Here is a 21,570-nt window from a genome sequence, read left to right on the forward strand (position 1 = left end):
TAAAAATTCTCACGACAGACATTCTGGCAGAGCTCTTCCTGCAAGCCCCCCCCCAGAAATATCTTACGACTTCCGAAAAACTGGGGGGAATTTTACCAGGCACGTTCCACCAAGAGGTAACGGGGAAGAGGCTCCTTTCGACTCTTCTGGCTTTGTGCTCGCCTGATATGGTCACCCTATTTTAACCAGTCAACCTACTGCGTAGCAGTATGCATCACTTTGTCCGGAAAAAACAAATTCACCGGAGAATGGGCTAATAAGTACATCTTGGCCACCCTTTTTGCTTTGCTTGTGAGCATAATGAACAGTACAAAGCGAATATATTCTATCTTATTTTCATCTTTTTTGTTATTGAAGTGGGAATTTTGACATATTTATTACTTTCCACTAAAGACGCTGAATCCCTATTATGGCGAATCTCTATTATTTTCTTATTATTTCCCAGTAAATTTTGTCGAGCTCAATCGGCCCGATAATCAGGCCGATGATCGGGCCGACTAAGCCCGATAACGGGCCGATCAGAGCAGGATATCGGGTTTATATCGCGCAATTCTGCACCATTTGCATAAACCGCGTCAACCGTCGAACATTTGAAACGCATTGACATTATCGGACCGACGTGAGTCCGATGTCGAGCTATAGAAAATCGGGCGACCGTCGTGCTCCTTTTTTGACACTCTTCTTTTTTTATTTGGTTTTTCTTTTTTCAAATAAAAACAAAAAAAAACATTTTTTTAAATTTATTTGTCAGATTTTTTAAAGAATAGTGCTTAATTGTAACTGCCATTGCGCTAATCGTTGGATCTTTGACGAACTGCTTGAGTAAGATAACCATCTAGAAACGTTCTGTTTCCGGTAAAATGAAATCGTTTACAAATGCAATCTAATTTCGCGCGCGCTAAGATAAACTAGTACACAGGACAATAATATGTGAAGCATTGGAACTCGTCGACCTCGAGCTATATTGCAGTTTTGATATCAGTCGTGGTCCAATGGTACTCCCAATAAATAGATTCTGGACAGGTCAATTTTGATCGGGAACATGCGAGTTTCATCGATTTCACCAAAGCTTGCATCAGCCAGCTTGATCAAGAAGGAGTACCGTACTGCTGTCGTTGTTCCGAATCAGAACCGAATAGTTACGCCGAGCATACGTGTGAAACAACAGATACGTAAAGTACAAAACCTTGGGTTTGAAGTAGTTGTAGAACGAAGTAATGCGATGATTGGCTGGTACAGGGTATTCCCTGGTAAATGCACGTACAAAAATTTATGTCGATTAGGAGCGTATTGCAGACGTTCACCCTCTTACAAGATGTTACCCGGCCAGCTTTGCTCTTGCGCATGTGGGTAGTGAAGACATGCTTCTATTGAACCACAAATATAAGTTTACGAGTCGGCTCCGGCTCATGATGCAACATGCAACTGTTGAAACTGTACCTCATAAACAAACCATACCGAAAGTTTGAGACCTTGCCAATATTCTCAGAATAAACATCTTACGCTCCACACCGCTAACCGCCTGGATAATTTATTGGTACTACTATAATCGAAACGTGGCAGCATAGCACGGAGGATATCAATTCATCCGTCCTCAACAGTTATTAAAGATTGCTTGTTGTCGTCAGCCAATAGTTGGGTTATGTGCACGACCATGATAATGAGCGGTTCGTAGAATAGGTGCTTAACAAAAAGGTCTTTTGGTCGGATTGAAGACATGTAGATTCTACCGTGCATATCGGTGAGCGATATAATATAGTCCGCATTATGCACACAATAACTTCCTATGTCGATGATGCATGTTAGGGCTCTTTACCAACTATAGCTTTATCTTTACTAGACAAAGAAGTACATTCCAATGTCAGATGTTCTCAGTGGTTGTAACAGTAATCGAAATGTATGTATACTACAGAAATAATTATTTCCCACACATTGCTTCTTGCCTATTTGCCGATCGGATTTAGCTAATTGCACATCTTACTGTGTGTGCCATCACCTCGATGATCTATCGATTGAATAATTTTGGTGAACGAAGTCACAGGGTATAATTATTTGAAAATAGTTGGCTCTGATTATGTTGGAACGAACTTGAGCTACACCTTGAGTTGTCAGGGTCAGCAAGTTACTGCCGTTGAGCGGTGTCGCTCCCGTTCTGCAAATGGTAGTTGCAAATTTGTGCTTCTGCAGTGGTCGACAATGATACTCAATAGCTTAAGTTACACCCTTGGTTTCCAAGAAACATGTATTCTTCGGCTCCAAATCGCTTGACGAATTCTTTCGGCGTGTATCTAATCTTTAGCGCATCCTGTGTCATCGATTAGAGTACCTGAAGTAAAAAGCATGCAATAAATTCTCCCAAAAAAACTTATACATGTGATTACAAACATCATCTCGACTTTCCACGGTGCTCCTTCTTATTCATCACGTATCTGCCCAGGAAAATCTGACAAAAAAAAATTCATTATAGGATATAAGTTTTTCGTTTAGCTTTGGTCTGATTGATCGATAAAGTCCTTGTAATGCTGTCTATACACAACTTTCAGAGGCAGAGAGGTGTGCTTGGATGCTTTTGGACAACTATACTGCCGTGATCCGCATAACAGTCCCATTTGCTATGGGTTTCCTATGCAGGTGGGACTGTTATGCGTATCACGGCAGTATAAGACAGATGTGTAGCTTTATTTGACACTTAAGCGCGATTCAGACGATACATCAGCTTCCGTCAACGTCAACGGAACGTCACCGTTCCGTCAGGATAAGTTAAATACTTTTCTCTTGCGTCCGTTCGCACATGCCGTACGTCAAAACGTTCCGTGCCGTTGATGTTGTGTGTGAATGCCTCCATTTAACTGCATGTAACTTATCCTGACGGAACGGTGACGTTCCGTTGACGTTGACGGAAGCTGATGTATCGTCTGAATCAATCGTCGTTTATCAATGAAGAACATTTCAATATTAATTCGTCAAAAGGGCGAAAGTGTTTTTGTAAACAAACTTGTTTCGCTCATTAGTCTGCTGCAGAGTGGAATTTCATGAAAAATATGCGTTAATGTAAATTTTTACTAGTCGTAGAAGTAATTTCAATTGTTTTCTGCTTTGAAATTACAGTAAATTAGGAGAAACCATCAAAATAAAAGTTTGTTTACAAATCTTATTCGCCCTTTTGCAAATTTAATATGGATTTCAGTGTTTAATGGTTTTCAGTAGCGTTTGGACATTATAGGATGTTGTTCTCGTCCGGCTTGAACACGTCATACATTTTACTGTAAGTATGGATGGCCCATAGCACAGGCCACTGTTGTATGAAAAAACCACTTGACCACATCAAGCGAGAACAAATTATTTTTAGTTCTATTTGGAGTCATTAACAAATGCGCAAAATTTACGATCTATTGCTACCCAACACCCAAAAATGTCGGTCACTACACTCAGTGTGCTTTCTGCTTCTGTCCTTCCTGCATAAATCGAGGTAGACTCGTAGCTGCTGTACGTTGATTTGTAAACGCATATTGTGAACCATATTAGATTTTAATGGGGATCATTACTTGAATCTAACGATTTGCAATGAAATTAAAGATCAATTCCATTAGCGATTCGCACATCGCAGCTAGGGCTGCATTCATGATATTCCGCATGCGACAGGCATCTTTTAGACCCCCTAACCATTCAGTCCTCGGCTCGGAGCTACTCCTTGACTTATGTACTCCGTGTTTTCCGTTGCCATCATACGACATGGTAGCAGGAATCCAATAAATAAATTCTTGGTTTGACTGGCTACTTCAACTCACCAGACGGTTTCTAATCTGGTTTGTCAGTAAATACCGGAAATGCCACTCTTTACTGCCACTGCTTTAGACCAATAGCAATGGGTTGTGTTTCTGATTGTGATAGTGAGTGTATGGTTCAGATATGAGGGCGTGGAGGCTTTATGAGCGCATGGGAACGAGCGTTCATATGCTCACGCTTGAGACCGCGTTTATAAATTCAAAAGGGCCAATATTGGATAATCAACGGGTCGTTTTGATGGGTTTTTGCGTGGTCGTGTGTATGTCGCATGTATAAATTCGTTTGTATGACCGTGTGGGCGTTTGCATATTCACGCGACCTTCAGAATGTTTGTGATTCTAAAGTTTAATTTTGAATCTACGGTTGCGATGCCAGAAGAATGTGTTCCCTTATATCACTATATACTCCGACTTTGACGCCCTGAGACTCGTGTGTATATAAGAATAATTATTTTTGGGATTGGTGAAGAAATGGACCTAGGCGAATAGGACCGCGGGTATGGATTCCCGGATGTGACAGTTTCATGATCGCATGGGAACGGTCGTTTGTATTATCGCACTCCAGGCCACGTTTATAAATTCGTAAATACTAACATGTTGACTTGATCACTGGAGTGTGTTTATATATGCAACATCGCGGGCGTATGTATGCGCCGATGATCGCAATTGCATGTTTGCATTAGTAACCAGATTTGTAGTACCGCAGAGGGAGCAAGCGTCTCTATCTTAACGTGATTGATCGCGTTATTATGTTGCGTATGCTACCGTGTTAACGCGTGTTTTGCTCCATTTTGTTTAACCGTGAAGCCGTTTGCGTGTGTTTTTGAATCTTCGCGCGGGGATCGTCATTCTTGCGTTTAATTTGGTGTGTACGGTTCAGCTGAACGAAAAATGCGTGCTCCCACTTTTTACTTGAGCATCCGGCTATAGTGCCCTGAAACTTGTTGTCAGGTATATATAAGTTCTTTTTATGTTAACACGTTGACTTAATCACCAGGGTGTTTTTATGATTGTGAGATCGGTTGTGTCATTTCTCGGTATATCATTCCCCGGAATACCATTTCTCGGAAAACCATTTTCCGTAAAACCATTTCCCGGAATGTACCGTTTCTCGGAATGCACCATTTCCCGGAAAACCATTTCCGGGAATTCCATTTCCACCACATTTATCACAAAACAAACTTATTTTGTGTAGACCTATTATGAAGCTAATTGCATTCTAGAAGATTACCTACTTTAGAACATGAAATGTTGTTTGAATATACTTTTAGAATTTTATTGATCTTAAGTGATTACATCACTGTAGAATTTATAAGAAATAGTATTGTTTATTGGACTAATATGTGCTTTTGGGTCTTAATAGTGACATACCAAAAATCTGAATGCTAGCAAAATACCTAAATATTCTAAATTTCAAATTCTGTCGCAGGTTTACTAAATTCTTTAAACCACTTGTTTGAGCTGGCTAGAAATTAACTCGAACCAATATTTTCTGATTATTTTGAAATGTTCCCAGTTTTTTCAGATATTTTATGGCATTTTTTTAAATAAACGATTTGTTCTCGGTTTTCTTGATACTTTCAGCGTTTCGCATAAAACCTAAATATTGAAAGAATCCTAGTAAGCCCATTTGCTATCCAAGGAATCAAAAAAAACCATTTGGCTTCTGGTCAATCATTACACGAGATAAATTTTGGGCCCGGACCTTTTAAAAAAAAATCGTGTCGGCAAGAAAATGCTGAACAAGTTACTTGAACAAGAGGGTGACCAACCTAATTTGGACCCCTACATATTTAGGACGCTGCTAATGTATTTGCCTCCTGCACTGACAGGTTTCTCTGCATTTGTTTGGTTTGATGCAACAATAACATTCCTTGGATTGTCTACGAGCGGCGACTCACTCTAGTATTTTCGATTCAGGCTAACGTATTTGTGTATTTTTCACGAAATGACATGTATGTTGAGTATTGATGAGTATTGATTATTTCTTTCATAATTCTTACGTATTAGCGCATTAAAAACGTATTTGTGTATTGTTCACGAAATGCAATGTATTATGCGTATTGGTGAATTATTTCATAATTCTTATGGATTAGTGTACTAAAACGTGCAATTGTATGCAACCATTGTATTTTTGTTGAGTAATCAATTGAAACCGAATGTTACTGAATTTTGACGTTTGAATGTTATTGTAGAATGCAAGTAGAATAATTTCATAAACGCAAATAATAAAATTAGTACAAATGGAATTACTAGCGATTTTTCAAGATTAACGAACAATTAAGCATTATGCCAAATTTTATTATTTAGAGAATTAGTGACTTCTTCAGTTTGCCTCTACTGGTGATTCCCATTAGACGCATGTTAAAAAAATCACCAATTTGAGAGATATGCTGCTATTGTAATTAGGCTTACCCAATGGTAATTTTTGAGCAACGCGGTATATTTAATCACTGCAGTATTATTTAAATTTATTTCAAAAATTGAGATGCTTCTCAGTAAAATTGAGATGCTCCTCATAAAATCAGCCGAAATTACTACTGGTTGTACTAGACTCGGTTGTGTCATTAGAGCCTGAATTCTGGCAGAATCAAGCCGGAATTCCAACTGAATTTAGAGTTATGGCTGAACTCATTCCTGCAAGTTGGCCGGAAGCGACTTGTAATTCGGATTCTTGTGTTTTGTATTATTATTTTTATCATTTTGATTATAGAGGTTTTAACCTTAGGGTCATTCGCCTCTTTTCTGGTTAGAGTAATCTCTTGTGGAAAAATCTCTAACCCTATGTGCGGGGTTGGGAATCGAACCCAGGTGAGCTGCGTACAATATTGTGTTTTGCATTCTCAATCCATCGAGCGTTGGTTTCGATTCTATTCCCCCAACGAGTGTTGATTTATAATGCAACCTATATATCTAAACAAAATGATCCATCGCAATGTAAACTTCGTACTTGCACGATTTTAGAGCTTCACTATTTAGGGTAAACATTAAACCATTGATTATGTCGATAAAACGAGCGAATTCTTGATCAAAAATTTTCTACTGATGCTGGTAGGAAGTTTCGGATTTACCTATGTTCACGTCCCCTGGGAGTATTATTTTCTTTAAAGATTATTCATCTGAATCAAACTAACAAGAATTCTGATTGATTTCTGCTAACTTGTCATTCTAAAGACTCACCGATTCTGAGTCCGTTTGCTGGGAGTCCCAATTCCGAGAAAAGTAAACAATCCAGCTTGAAAAAAACATACGCTATGTCATAATAAGAAATATACTGAATTAGTTTCATTTGGCATGAAATTAATGTAATATTTGTATGGCTTGTATCAACAGTGTATTACTTGACGAATTGGATTGTTATCGACGCATTGAAAAATATTTCCGGTACTAACGTATTTTCGACGTATTATCGACGTATTGAAAAATTCTTCCAGAAGTAACGTATTTTTAGTGCATTAGTGTATTTTCGGCGTATTAAATGTATTAAGGTGTATTGAAGCATTTCTCGTGTATTTTTTCAATTGGGTATTTTCAATTCACTTTGAATGGGGGGTGAACTGCCCCTCGGTTGTCTATTGCACCTTGCAATATCATTAGATCATCTCTAATTTAAAAAATATCACCGAAGACGTTTCATACGCCAACGATAGCCAAGATGAACTGGTGGACATTTTCAAGTTGGACTTAAATATACAATTCAAGAGTACTTGTTCAAAAGGTCCTAAATGACATTGAGCTCGAACTGAGAAAAACGAGGCTGAAGATTCATGGACCTAAAACAAATCCCTATTAGAGTACAAATATGTGTTTTGATGGAACAATTATGCCAATATAGTCTAAGGACTATGCTCTTTGGGTAAATAATACTAAAAACATGAAATGTTTAGTGCTAATGTAGTTTTTAAGCGATTTAGAATGATGCGTCCTTTTGAAATTATAGGACCTTTCACATAGGTCTTTTTTCGGGCCTAAGAATCATACGACGCTGCACATAAGGCTTTTTTCAGCAAAGGTAGCTCTTACGACGAATATTGAATTTCTTCAAAGTTTTAGACAAAATGAGCACCGGAATACGAATGTTCTTCATTACTATGGCAAATAGTTGCACTGGATTTAACAGAAGTCTTGCAGAAATTTTTTTTGGAAAATCGATTTCAAATGACATTCCAACTGAATTTTATTCGTTTCTAACTTTTGTTGAATTTTATTCGTTTCTAACTTTTGGTTCCGGAGCTACAGGTTGGTTATAGAGTAAAGCCATGTCAAGTTATCCTCGAATTTTTCGCAAAATCACCGATTTTCATGAGATATATTTTATTGTATAGGGATTATGATGGTAAATAACTTTTGGTATAAATATTTCGTTAAAACTCCTCTTTTCCTTTGAGATATTAACCCTTAACCTTTATTGCATGATAAAATTGTAAATTTCATATCTCAAAAACTACTGAAGATAATTAAATGAATTTTTGTACACTTGTGGAATGAAATTTATACTATCTCATAAAAATATTTTTCTGTATTATTGTGTGAAAAACGGTACTTTGCGTCTACTTAAAAATTTCAATTGTATTTTTTCTTGTGTTCTTCACGCTAAAAACTTTAAAAAAGTATAACAAATTACGCGTCAATCTTTCATATTCAATAATCTGTATTGATAATTTTTCATTTCTGTTTCTATCGAGAGTTATGGATGATTTTGTAACGGTGCGTTCCTTCAACGCACGGCCCATTTTGATGCAGCCTGCGAGAACTTACATATTGGCAACGCCGCATGTCGCAACGTCCTACTGCGCATCGCTTTGGAAGAGCGTATCTTATGTCCAAAATTGCTATCTCTGATATTAGAGCAAAAAGATAAGCTTTTCTGTACGGATTATTAAAGGTGGACGTATTCCGAGTAGGTTGCATGGTTTTTAGCGTTATATTTTTCAGGAGTTATTTAATTTTCCGTCATTTAATCTAACCGGCGCGCTCGGATGATGGCAGTTGCTGTGCAAACTTGAGCAGTGGACATGTTTGAATCTGCATGGATATGACTTTTTTGCAAATTGACATATTTTACCACTATTTATCGTCAGTTGGTTCTGTCTAGATGTTAGCACGGTATGTTTGCTCGAAAAAACATTCGTTTTTTTGTTATAGGTATGGTTCGACCAAATGGATACTGTATTGCGCTAAAACAGTAACGATGATTTTGAATTAAAAATCGTTGATGATTCACTGAAATTTGATGAAGTAAATAATATCTTACTAGAACTTGGAGAACCACTAATTAACAGAATTAACAGAAGCAATAGCGATAAAGAAAACACGCCAATGCAATTGAAAAACGGATTCAAAATAAACTTTTTTCGCAAGACACTTCGTTGTTTATAAGTAAGATCACTCAGTGGACATAAACATGCGAAGTAAAATACTGTTTTCATAAAATGTTTCATTTTCCTGTATAATGCACAAGTTTAGTGCAAAAAATGAGATAGACTGATGAGTATAACTCCGACCACACTGGTGTAGTGCACTGTCAAAACGAAAAAGCTATAATAAAAGTGTCTTTGAAGATGGCAATAACATAAGCGTATTATATAAGTTATGTTTCGGTTCTTTGCGATACAGTTTAATTTCTAGTAAGGTTAAATTATAATAAAAAAGTGTTCATTGAACAACTATTGTTTTTGCTGTGTCAAAAAAAAATCGGTCTTCGGTCAAAAAAAAAATCTAAAAGTATCTCAAAATATCCGGAAAACATTAACCTTTGATAATTCGTATAGAAAAGCTTGTTCTTTTTCACCAATCTAGAGATGTGGTTTCATTTAGTCATGCGATGCACACTTCCTACGCGATACGCATTCTGACGTTGAGACGTGCGGCATTGCCAATATGTAAGTTCTCGCAGGCTGCATCAAAGTGAGCCGTGCGTTGAAAGAGCGCACCGTTACAAAATGATCCATAACTCTCGATAGAAACAAAAATGAAAAATTATCAATACAGATTATTAAAGGTGATTGACGCGTAATTTGACATACTTTTTGAAACTTTTTAGCGGGAAGAACACAAGAAAAAATACAATTGAAATTTTTAAGTTGATGCAAAGTACCGTTATTCATACAATAATACAGAAGATATATTTTTATGAGATAGTATAAATATCATTCCACAAGTGTACAAAAATTCATTCAATTATCTTCAGTAGTTTTTGAGATATGAAATTTACAATTATATCATGCAATAAAGTTCAAGGGTTAATATCTCAAAGGAAAAAAGGAGTTTTAACGAAATATTTATACCAAAAGCTATTTACCATAATCCCTATACAATAAAATATATCTCATGAAAATCGGTGATTTTGCAAAAAATTCGAGGATCACTTGACATGGCTTTACTCTATAGCGGTCACATAGAAATTTCTCATTTTAACCGTTACAATCGTAATACCTCATAGGTTAAAAATCTATTGAAATGAACATCAAATTACTTCGATTCGCAGGCCTAGATCACCGATGGTAAATAAGATTCTTGGAATATATTGTCCACTATCGATTATTCCGGAAGTCACGGGTTCCGGGCATAATCCAGAACTAAAACCACTTCGGCGATGACTAAACCAATTTTCACTAACCTAGTCTCAAATGGAAGGTGCATTTCTCTTTGCATCTTTTTTTCTATATTTGGCATGTTGTGATTCCTTTTAATATTATTTAGTTGGAAACAGGGAAAAGCCAGCTGGAGCTGAAATCCTTTCAATCTCGCTCTCCAGCAGGTATAAAGCCTCCTCATCTTTTGCGCCAACAGATTTCAAACATCCATGTTGCAAGGTGACTTTGGGTTTTGTATCCCGCATCCAATCCTCTTTCTCATTTTCCTCAACCAACCCCCACCCTCTCACCCAGCCTCTCTCAGACCAACCTCACACCCGCATTCCGTTCATCCACCCCGTATACCAAAATAGGTTAGGTGGTTCCCGACGCACCTTACTTAGCTTAATCAGCATGAGTTCAATAATGCCTTCATGTTAACATATTTTGGAATGCTTGGTGGTGGAGCAAGTGGAGGGAGTTAATTAGTGGGAGGGGGAAAGCATGAGGAAATTCGTTCACTCGCGTGGCAGTGGCTGACTGCCGGTCACAAAGTAGCCAGAATTTTGTGCTTACCGATTCACCATGAATAACGCACCAAGCAAATAGGTTGAAAAAACTTCGCAGTGGGTCACTTAGATGTGCAAACTACGAATGAACGGCGAAGCTTGAACTTCCAACAGCAGTGTGGAATCTTCACAAGTGAATGTTAGGCGCATAGCTTCGCGAAGCTCACGAAGGTTTCTTGTGGAATGAATAAAATATTAAACGTATTTTAGTTGCCCATCAGTGACAAAGTGCGTTACAGATTGCTTTATGAAGCCCTATAAAGAATTGGATATGGATAGATGATTTTCCAAGTATTTATTGTGGTGCGCCAATATGAAAATGAAATAAATGAATTCAATGAAAACCCATTACAAAGCACGAGTCGGTAAGGAAGAGCTTCTCGAGCAAAGCAATCTACGTTAGAAGGGGACAGAATAAAAAGAATTAAAAAAAATCACAAAACTTTGGTTTTAAGCTGTGAAGTCCCGTTCCAATTTTTTTCAAAAATTGCTTCACGATGATTTAATTGGAACCCTAAGGCCCTGCCATCTTTTGATTTGTTTTGCTCGTTAGGAAAATTCGATCAAAAATGCCCATTTTCACATTTCGTTCCTACCTCGATGGAAGGCAACTCCAAAGCAGCATTAAGGACTGTCTATCTGCACCATTCTTCGCTACATCCGGCATACCACAAGGAAGCCACCTCGGTCCAGTAATATTCCTCCTCTACTTTAATGACGTCAATATCACATTACAAGGAGCCCGCCTTTCTCTCGCCGACAAAATTGAAAATTTGACAAATACGCGATAAAATCGATGCCGAGCTTCTTCAGATGGAACTGGACAGGTTTAGTACGAGGTGTGATCTAAACAGAATGGTTTTAAACCCGAGCAAATGCTCGATCGTTACGTTCACGCGGAAACGCCATCCGACTCAGTTCAACTACCATTTCTTCGGCTCGAGCATTCCAAGACACTCTCACAGCAAGGAACTCGCGTTGGTCCGCTCAACGTTAGAATATTGTTCTGCTGTTTGGAATCCGTACTACCAGAACGGGATTGACAGAATCGAGGCTGTCCAACGCCGCTTCATACGCTTCGCCCTTCGGCATCTCCCATGGCGAAACAGATTTCAGCTGCCGAGCTATGAAAACCGTTGCCAGCTAATACACCTTGATACACTCAGCATTCGGATGGACTGCTCTCGAGCCCTGTTCGTCTCGGACTTACTCTCTGCCAAAGTGGATTGCCTACAATCCTCGGACGTCTGGATCTTCAAGCCCGCGTTCGAGCGCTACGTAATAACTCTCTTCTGTGAGTTCCGTTCAGGAGAACCAACTATGGTTGCCAGAGTGCTGTTACCGGACTCCAGCGAATTTTTAACCGTGTGGCGACGGCCTTTGACTTCAACGGGACGCGTAATGAGATAAAAGTAAAAATATTGGCAATTGTAAAATGTAATTGGTTTAAGCAGGGGCCATCCGAGCAAACGAAAAGCCCATAATACCCCCATGCTCATGGGGTTTGACATGGGTGTTTAAAATGAGTTCAACCCATGAAAACACCATCACCATGGTCCATATGTTGGTATATTTATGGGTTACAGAGACCATTTTATGGTGTCTTGATGGTTGTGAATTTTGGCACGGACCATGTTCAAGGTCTTTTAAAGGGGCTATGTGGTGTTTGGACCCATGAGTATTTGCTCGGGCAAGGGGCCTGGTGAAGGTAATAAACATAAACATAAACAAGATTAATTTTTAAAATTTCACAAAACTATAGTTTTAAACTATAGAGCCCGGTTCAAATTTTTTCAAATACTTTTCACATTGATGTAGTTGGAACCCTAAATCCCTGCCATCTTTTTATTTAGTCTGTCCCAAAGTCCAGTTCCTTGGATTTTTTTTTTGAAATCATAATGCATTACAAAAAAAATTATCCGTTTTTTTTCAAAAATTTCTATGTCCTCGGAACTAAAAAAAATTGAATTTGTTTTTAGCGGTTTTCGTTTGTTTTAACACTAAATGCTGATGTTTCATGCTACTTTTAGACATATTTCGACAAAAAAATCGATTTTTAATATCTCATTGGATTTTTTCGAATATTATGAAATCAATATTCAAACGCTACACCCCCTTAACGATGTCCGATTGAACTAAAAAATAAGCATTTTATGACAAGACTTTATGCGAAAATTTAAGATGACTATTTTCATTGATATCTTCCCTCTTGAACACCCCTACTTCTCCATACAAACTTTGGTTTTAATTTGTGAAGCTCCATATTTTTTCTAAAATTCCTGGGACCGTAAACTGTCGCCATTTTTTTTCGTTCTCCCAATTTTTTTTAATTTTATTTCGCAGTGTAATCGCCGACTGGTTGAGCTTCAACAACCAGGTCGACTACGCCTGTGAAAAGTCAACGAAGGCAACGAACGTAATAGCGAGAACCATGTCAAACGTCGGTGGCCCGAGAAGCAGCACGAGACGTCTATCTACTTTTCCTTCATCGATGCTCAAATATGGGGTTCCTGCCTGGGTGCTGCGCTGAAAATCAAGCGTAACCGTGAAAAGCCTAACAGGACATTCCGGCTGATGGCCGTACGAGTCGCGAATGCTTACAGAACAATATTGTCGGAGGCAGTATGCGTTATCGCCGGGATGATACCGATATACATCACTCTATCGGATGACGTGGAATGCTACCAGCGGAGAAATGCAAACAATGCAAGGAGACTGGTCCGAGTAGACTCGTTGGATAAATGGCATCAGGAGTGGGACAACGCGGAGAAAGGAAGGTGGACCCACAGACTCATCCCAAATGTGTCGGCTTGGGTGCATAGAAAGCCTGGAGAGTTGAACTTCCACTTGACGCAGTATTTGTCCGGGCACGAATGCTTCCGGAAATACTTGCATCGGTATGGACATGCATCGTCACCCCTGCGCCCGGAGTGTGCGAACGTGGAAAAGACAACGGAATACATGGTCTTCGAATGCCCTAGGTTCGAAGAAGCTCGTATGGGTATGCCTGGTGTGACAGTTGACAATGTCGTCGAAGAGATGTGCCACAACGACGAGCATACCTGGGACACTGTCAACAGTGGTTACGAGTATACTCTCTGAGCTGCAGAGGAAGTGGCGAAGGGACCAACAAAGTAGCGCCATTGGCTAGAAAGTCGCTGTGAAGTCACAAATCGGATTTCAAGATAAATTCCATCGCTGGGGAATTCTCCTACGGTGTAGACTAGGTCCACCGCCGGGACCAGTTGAGTAGTACGCGACGTAGCACCGGGTTTGGGTTTTCGGGGCACCAGTGAACTGGACGTCAGGCTTCACCAGAATCGTCGCACCGACCTCGACGCCCTACCGGGTAGCTCGCGAGCAGGTGAAATCCACTGCCGGTGATGAGAGCGAGCAGACCACGTCGTATAGCTAGCAGTTGGTTGTTGGGGCGCCAGTGAACCGGAAGCTACGCTCCACCCGGAATTGCTGGATGGACCTCAGCACCTACGCCGGGGACTGCATCGAGTCGATCGGGACGATGCAGGGAACTAAATTGCTCACGGAAACAAACATCGTTATCGGGAGAAATCTACCGCTGGGTTTCGGGAGAACCTCTCTCACCGGCGAACTCTCCGTAGGAGTAGTCTAGATCCATTGTCGGGGACTAGACCGAGTAGTTTGCTAACAAGTACACTGATAAAAATGTAAACGAGTGCCTATTGATTTTACACATAGAATTTTGCAATTATTTTGCTTAAAGGAGTTGCAGTGCGCTAAATGGTAGCGGACAAGAAGCCAAAAGGCTAAAGGTTGAACAGAGAATGCGCAAAATTCGGAAACGAAAAAAGCAGTTTTTTCCACGCCGTATGTCAGATCTTCATAAAAATCAATCAGCGTATGTAGAATGTTGTTACAGTACTGCTGATTGATTTTTATGAAGATCTGACATACGGTGTGGAAAAAACTGCTTTTTTCGTTTGCGAATTTTACCCTTTCTCTGTCCAACCTTAAGTAGTTATGGTGTTAAAACCAAAGAAGAATCGCTATTGGGAGAATCTTCCTGGTCGGGGTTCTCTCCGTCGGCGTAAGCTAGATTCACCACCGGGAGACTAGACTGAGTAGACCGCGACGAGACCTCACCAGTCGCGGGTCATCTGGGCACCAGCGAACCGGACGCTTTGCTCCACCGGAATCGCCGAACTGACCTCGACACCTGGCTGGTTGATTCGGTTTCGGGAGAACTTCTCTCGCTGAGGAATTCTCCGTCGGAATAGGCTAGGTCCATCGTCGGGGACTAGACCGAGTAGTTCGCGAACAAGTCGGGAGCTCAACGAGTAAGTGGTGCTGAATACTACGAGAAGGGAGTTAAAGTGCTGAATGACACAAGGAGGCCAACTCATGGTGCTGAATGGCACAACGAAGACGAAGGGCTCGGTAAATTAGACAATGTGAAGTAGCCGCCCAGATTGTCTATGTAGAGGAAGAGCACTAAGTCTCGACATACAGCTAGCTCTCCGACTGGCATGGTCTGTGTGGACGGTGGTGAACTGGTGGTGTGTCGAGGAGTGGTGCTGTAACCTTACTGAAGAAACTAACTACTAAGTAGTTGAAATAGAGTGGGTGCTATGCACATTAAAAACCCCTCCCCGAAATAATGCCGTAAGGTAGTGGTTAGAATCATTGAACATTTTTTTCTGCATTCTCAGTGCTTTTTTGGAAGTTTTTTCTGCTCTCTGAAAAACACGTATCTGCGATCTCGACGAACTGAATCGCGTGGTATATGACACTCGGTCCTCCGGGCCTCGGTTTGGCAGTCGATTTTTAGAGTGATTGCATAGCTTTTCTTTATACTGCCGTTATAAGCATATTTGTCCCATGTTCTATGGGATTTCCTATATACATGCGACAATTATGCGTAGAACGGCAGTATATGAGAAAGGCAAAAGGTGCAAAATCAATCAAGTCCCAAAAAGTCGATCTTCGTCGAAAAATGTTTCGAAATACAGTAGGATTCCGTTTTTGGCAACAATATATTTTTTTTCAGCTGCCAAAAATGGAACCGTGCCAAAAATGGAACCTTACCTTAAGAGCTTTTATTTTCAATTTGCGACATCAAAAGTGTTACAAGAACATTAATTATATAAGAATATGTGAAATGGAATGAAATAATAGAAAAAAATCAACAAATTTAACTTTATTCGCTATGCCCGCCCCCATAAAATATAGTAAATATGACCCCTATGTTTGGCAATAAAGTCAAAAGCGATATCCATTATTACCACAAAATGATTATTGAGCATTTTTCAAAAGAATTACTATGAACAAAAATAATATTGCCAAAAACGGAACTTTTTTGTTGCCAAAAATGGAGCATGCCAAAAACGGAACGTGCCAAAAACGGAATCTTACTGTAACGTCAAATCTCGACGTTCCATGTATTTTAACCCGTAAATGTATGGATTTCAGTTTTCTTTGGTACTCGTTTTTCTGGATGGATACCATCTATAGTATTGATTCTATACCTCTTGTTGAGGCTTTATATAATAAAATTCGGTATGTTGCCAATTGGCAACAATATGCATTTATGGGTTAAATACATTTGGCATCAAAAATACCATAGGATGCAGGGCGATGCAGTTTATATTTCCGGAACAATATAACCGATACGTACGCATTTTTTTACCAGACTAGGGGGATAATATCCCTTTCATTTGAGACAAACTTTGTGAAAATCGGCACAAACCATCTTCATGAAACTTATGTTTGTTAATTTTGAAGATGGCCGTCTTTCCAAGACTGCCGAAACCTTTTTATGGTGGTTAATGTGACCAGTGAGACTTCGGAAGTTTCATGAGGGGTGCAACCCGCCGTATGTTATATCTTCCATTTGACACTTGGTTTGTGAAAATCGGTCCCGTAATAACCGATGTGACTTTAATTCTGGAATATTCCCGAACCCATTAGTGATCTAGACCCGCAAATCCAAGTAATTTTATATGTATTTTTATATGTATGGCATCATTTAGCCATCATGCTAGTTCCAGTATATATATGAATCTGCTGTGTGGTCGCACTGTTCAACCCGTAACTCCGGAACTAGAATGCTATTCCAAATTTGACACATAGGTGCATACATACATACGCACATACATACATTTTTCGATCTTGACGAACTGACTGGATTGGTATAAGAGACCCGGTTCTCCGGGCCTAGGATAGAAAGTCGAAATTCCGAATGATTGCATAACAATCCTCTAATTAACCCCCTCTCCCATATACTCGTGATACAATTCAATTATTCGCTCTTGTAGATCGAAATGATTTTTTTGTTTTACAATAGCTATAAAGCTGTTTCCCTTACTTTTTATACAAAAATAATTTTAGATTCTAAACCTCAACACAAGAAATTTAAAATTAGGAACAAAGAAATTGTCACCGTAAAACTAACGTGAATATGCCTTACGAAATAAACGAACTGAATAAAAAGGTACGTTTCGTGGTCTGATCCCCCTCTCCTCATCATCACAAAATACAAATCAATCCGCTCATTCCTATAATGCTACGCCATTTATGGGATTGCGTCACCTAACTAGAAGTGACCCTTAAAATAATCCCTACATACACATCACACTCATAACACTTATTGCCGTACACTAAACAACCATACAAACATAAAACACACTAACAACATAAACACTGCACATGCATACTGCATACGTTTAAGTGAATTGAATTGTGCTTCCATACAATGTTCAGACATAGTTTAAAAATCAGTTTAGGAGTGAGAGCAAGGCTTTTCTGAAATTAGAAAGCCAATAATTTTATAAATTGTTAGCAAATGTTAAAATTGAATGTGACATTTTTCAGTATATTATGTTCCGAAAAATGCCATTTATTGATATTATTCGACTCGTGGATAATATTTTCGTGAAAACAACGATTTTCTAGAATTCAATTTACCGTAAAAACCTGTTACTTATAAGATAAGCTATACTAAATTATCCAAGAGACGATACACTTGCGAAACTGATTTAATCCTAGACCGATGTTGTAACTACCTATATTCGTAATACATAGACAACATGTAATAGGTTTGTTCCAGTACACAATTCCTGCTCCTAGTTGCTCCGGAGCAAGAACGAGAAAAAAAAAACTTTGCTACCAGAAAAAAAGAAAAGAGAATACAGTACTTCCAATTTCTCCTGGTACTGGAACAAACCTAATCCCTTATTTGGAGAATTGTTACTTACAGTGATTCAGTCTATACCTAACCACCATCCGCAGATATATTCGATGATGTATAATGATCCTGATTGTTAACCTGTAAATATATCTGCTGCTGTGTATTTTTGAGTGGCTTGCCCGAGTTTCTCTTGGAGTAACTTGTCATTGTTTGACAAACTCGTCATCCCGGTAGACTAGCGAAATCAGCAATTGATAGTATCATGAGAATCACTCTGAATACTGCGTTAAAACGGCTGATTCTTATCGATGGCAACCATCAAGCAGTTGAGTTCCCGTTTACGGGTACATAGGTGGCAGCGTTAGTTAATAACATCCGAACAGGTCGACTGGCATGTACAGAGGGCGTTTCTTAACAAATTCCTTCAGGTGCTTTTGGCCGGAAAAGTTGGGCTGTATTGCTGATAAGTGTTCAGTCTTCAATTTGGGTCCAGCTCGTTGACCGTATTATTCGCACCAAATTCCTTATATAACTGTACCAATAAGTTGCCATGATTGTGGTTATTTATTAGTGTAAGAGATTATAACATCTATGACACGAACCGCAGCTGTATCCATGCATTCGCTTGTCAACACAGCATATTGTCACCTATTACTTTGACCTATATGGATCCGGGGTAATTTGTTAATCTAATTGAATTAGCACATTTAAATGTGAGTCAAAGTATTTACCATTACTTGCACCTCAATAGGTATCACACAACTGCTGCATCTGTTTGACATTGCAGATGTTCTTATTGTGGATCCTCATTAGCGTAAGTACTGTAGTACCAAAGCTGATGTTTTGTTGATAAAACGAACCTAAAATTTGAAAAGCTAGTGTGATAGCAGCACGGTTAGAAACTATTTTCAAAGAAAATGTTACCTTTGTCAAATATTGCGAGAGTGTGGCCAATAATCCGAATAAATCTGGATGTTTTGCTACAAGCAATGCCATAGTCAGTTCCGCTCTGTACTGGAAATCGGCCGACCATTTCCGTATGTGCGAAATGAAAATGCTCCGAATAACAATCGCACAAGAGGGAACAACTATCCGAACTTATTCTCCTATACTTTGAGTTTCACATTGAAAACAAAGGCATTTTGCAATTATAACTCAATTGAACCCGTGAATCAAGTTCTGAAGCTGGCCTTCAGTTTTGCCATCGGAATGTTTGGTTTTTGGAAAGCTTCGACTGTCTGTACAACCGACACAACCTTAAAATCAATCCTACGAAAGTTAAGAGAAAATTATTAGTAACGCTGACAGCTGCCAATACTTATTTCTACCTAGATTTCACGTAGTTGATGGAAAATTATCTTTGCAGCAGATTAAAAGCATTTACAGCATAGCTATTTTTGTCGGAATTAGATAGTTCCGTGGCTTGCAAAAAGATACGTGAATTGGTTTGTTTGTATGGCAAACATTCCTGATGTTCCCTTCGCCGGAATATAGAGATAATAAAAACTGCATTTAGCATTGAAAAAGGCGAACGAACCGATAATTGAGCGGTTTACTTTTACAAAATATGTGATTATCGCGAAACAACATTAAATTGTTTGCGAACAGAACAAAAACACGTTTGAACAGGACTGTCAACTTTTCGACTGAGATAAACGTTAACGCTCTCGGTGCGAAAAAAACAAGAGCGAGATGAATATGTTCGAACAGCTGAAACGTATACTCGAATCATTTATCTCTTTCACTCTAATGGCTCAGAACGGGAACGTCAAATCCAATCCGCCATATTGGAGCAGGATTCGCCTTTTGTTTGCCGCATTGGGTTATCTGTAAGTGTCATTGCAATCGAGTACGAGACCTGTCAAAAGCACTCAATCCGAAGAAAATCGCTTCGAATCCTTCCGGAACGAGGGACATTGACAGGTCTCGTGCTTGATTGGAATGACACTGACAGATCAATAGTAAACAAACGATAGACGTGTCGAGTCTTTATCCAGAGCGTCGTTCCACGAAAATAAAATATTATGCTCTTCGTTGAAAGGAGCGATTGTCAGTTATATTGGACCGGAAAAATATCTCTCACGCTGTTTGTGAAGACGGAGAATTGAGTGAATCACCTTATCCCGGAAATGTTGGAAATCGGACAAGCTTCTTTTCGTGTGATTGAGAGAGAATTGCGATGCGTGGATTTTACATATGTAATCCGTCAGGGTAACAATTTAGCACTGGGTGGAAATATACTTGTTTTTGTGTATACACTCCGTAGGGTGTATTTGTTTACACAAAATTACCGCTGTTCGATACCGTTCACATTTAGTTGTAAATTTTTGTTCATTTTTGCGATTATGAACGGTTCTGTTTGTGCAGATAGGTTAGATCATTTTTGTGTTATGTTTGTGAAAAGGTAACATAGGGTTAGATAGGCCACAATTCTCCCTTGCTGTCGAGAAGTTCGAATCCAAGGTGAAGGTCGGCCTTTTCTCTCTTTTCATCGTGCGCTGTGAATCGGCATCTTCGTCCGGATGTTTATGTTCCAAAGGGCCGGGCGGCCATGCTTGATTCTACAAGCAAAAAACTAATACACTCAAAAATGCCAAATGTTCCCACCTTTCTTTCTCTTCATCTTGGGTGCAAGGCGGGAGGTATAGTTCCGCTTCGTTTTGTTTTCGGTGGGGACCGATTTGTTGTCGGAAAAATCCAGCCGGCCAAATAACGCGTGAGAACTGTTGTCTGGTATAGGGTCGCCGATTAGGGAAGCTAATCGTTAAGGAGCCTATCGCTTCCCCGGCTAACCATAAAGGACCCAGAAGACGCCATGCCGCTCTCGCGGCGAAGGATCAACTGAACGAGCCTAGCTGTCCTCCACTGCTAAGCGTCAAGGAGAGCGAAGCAGGTTGGACAGCGGATCCACCTGAGGTAGGTCACTGCGGTGTCTACCTAGGCCATTCACGGGGAGTGAGTGGATTATTCGCCCCGTCGCTAGAGAAAAAGAGCATAGCTCACCTCCCTAGCTAATTGTCAAGGACCGCCAACTTAACTCTGAAGAACTCGGTCGTTGCTGTTCCGGCCGGTCGGACGAGACCAGCAGCAGTGGAGAGAATTGGAGGGAATAAACGATACAAGTTATTTAATTGTTTGTTTACCTTTGTGTTTACATACGAAATTCCGGTAGAAGAACCTAGGCCGCCCTGACAAAAAAGTCTGCCGTGCATACAATAACCCGAGTAGTGGCCAAACGAATACTTATACATAGTGACAAGAGGCCAAACATAGCTGCAGCTGTGTGGTTTCTGATGAATGGCAGCAATCGTTTCTTCGTATAAGAACATCTTGTTGGTTGTACCGATAGTGATAAATCTATTGGATTTGCGACCACAACTGCAAATTGCCTATCAGACTTTTACTTTTGAGTTTACCAGTTTACCAAAATGAACGAAAATGTAAACTGCTGTACCACGAAACAAAGTGGAGAGCGT

The 21,570-nt window shown here is 39.6% G+C and overlaps 1 protein-coding gene and 1 long non-coding RNA gene across 5 annotated transcripts in view; one reads left to right on the top strand and one right to left on the bottom strand.

Moving 5' to 3' along the window:
* The window catches only part of LOC131682395 (rho GTPase-activating protein gacZ), a 51,781-nt gene that overhangs the window by 2,009 nt on the left and 28,202 nt on the right, over nt 1-21,570 (top strand). The gene's annotated exons all lie outside the window — the stretch shown is intronic.
* On the bottom strand, nt 727-19,736 carry LOC131682419 (uncharacterized). The gene is made up of 6 exons (XR_009304081.1): nt 19,423-19,736; nt 19,019-19,363; nt 18,826-18,954; nt 18,162-18,755; nt 2,386-2,443; nt 727-2,326 (listed from the first exon to the last, which is right to left on the bottom strand). It is a non-coding gene; the product is annotated as an uncharacterized LOC131682419 (long non-coding RNA).

Source organism: Topomyia yanbarensis, chromosome 1, assembly GCF_030247195.1.
Source record: "Topomyia yanbarensis strain Yona2022 chromosome 1, ASM3024719v1, whole genome shotgun sequence".
Classification (NCBI taxonomy): domain Eukaryota; kingdom Metazoa; phylum Arthropoda; class Insecta; order Diptera; family Culicidae; genus Topomyia; species Topomyia yanbarensis.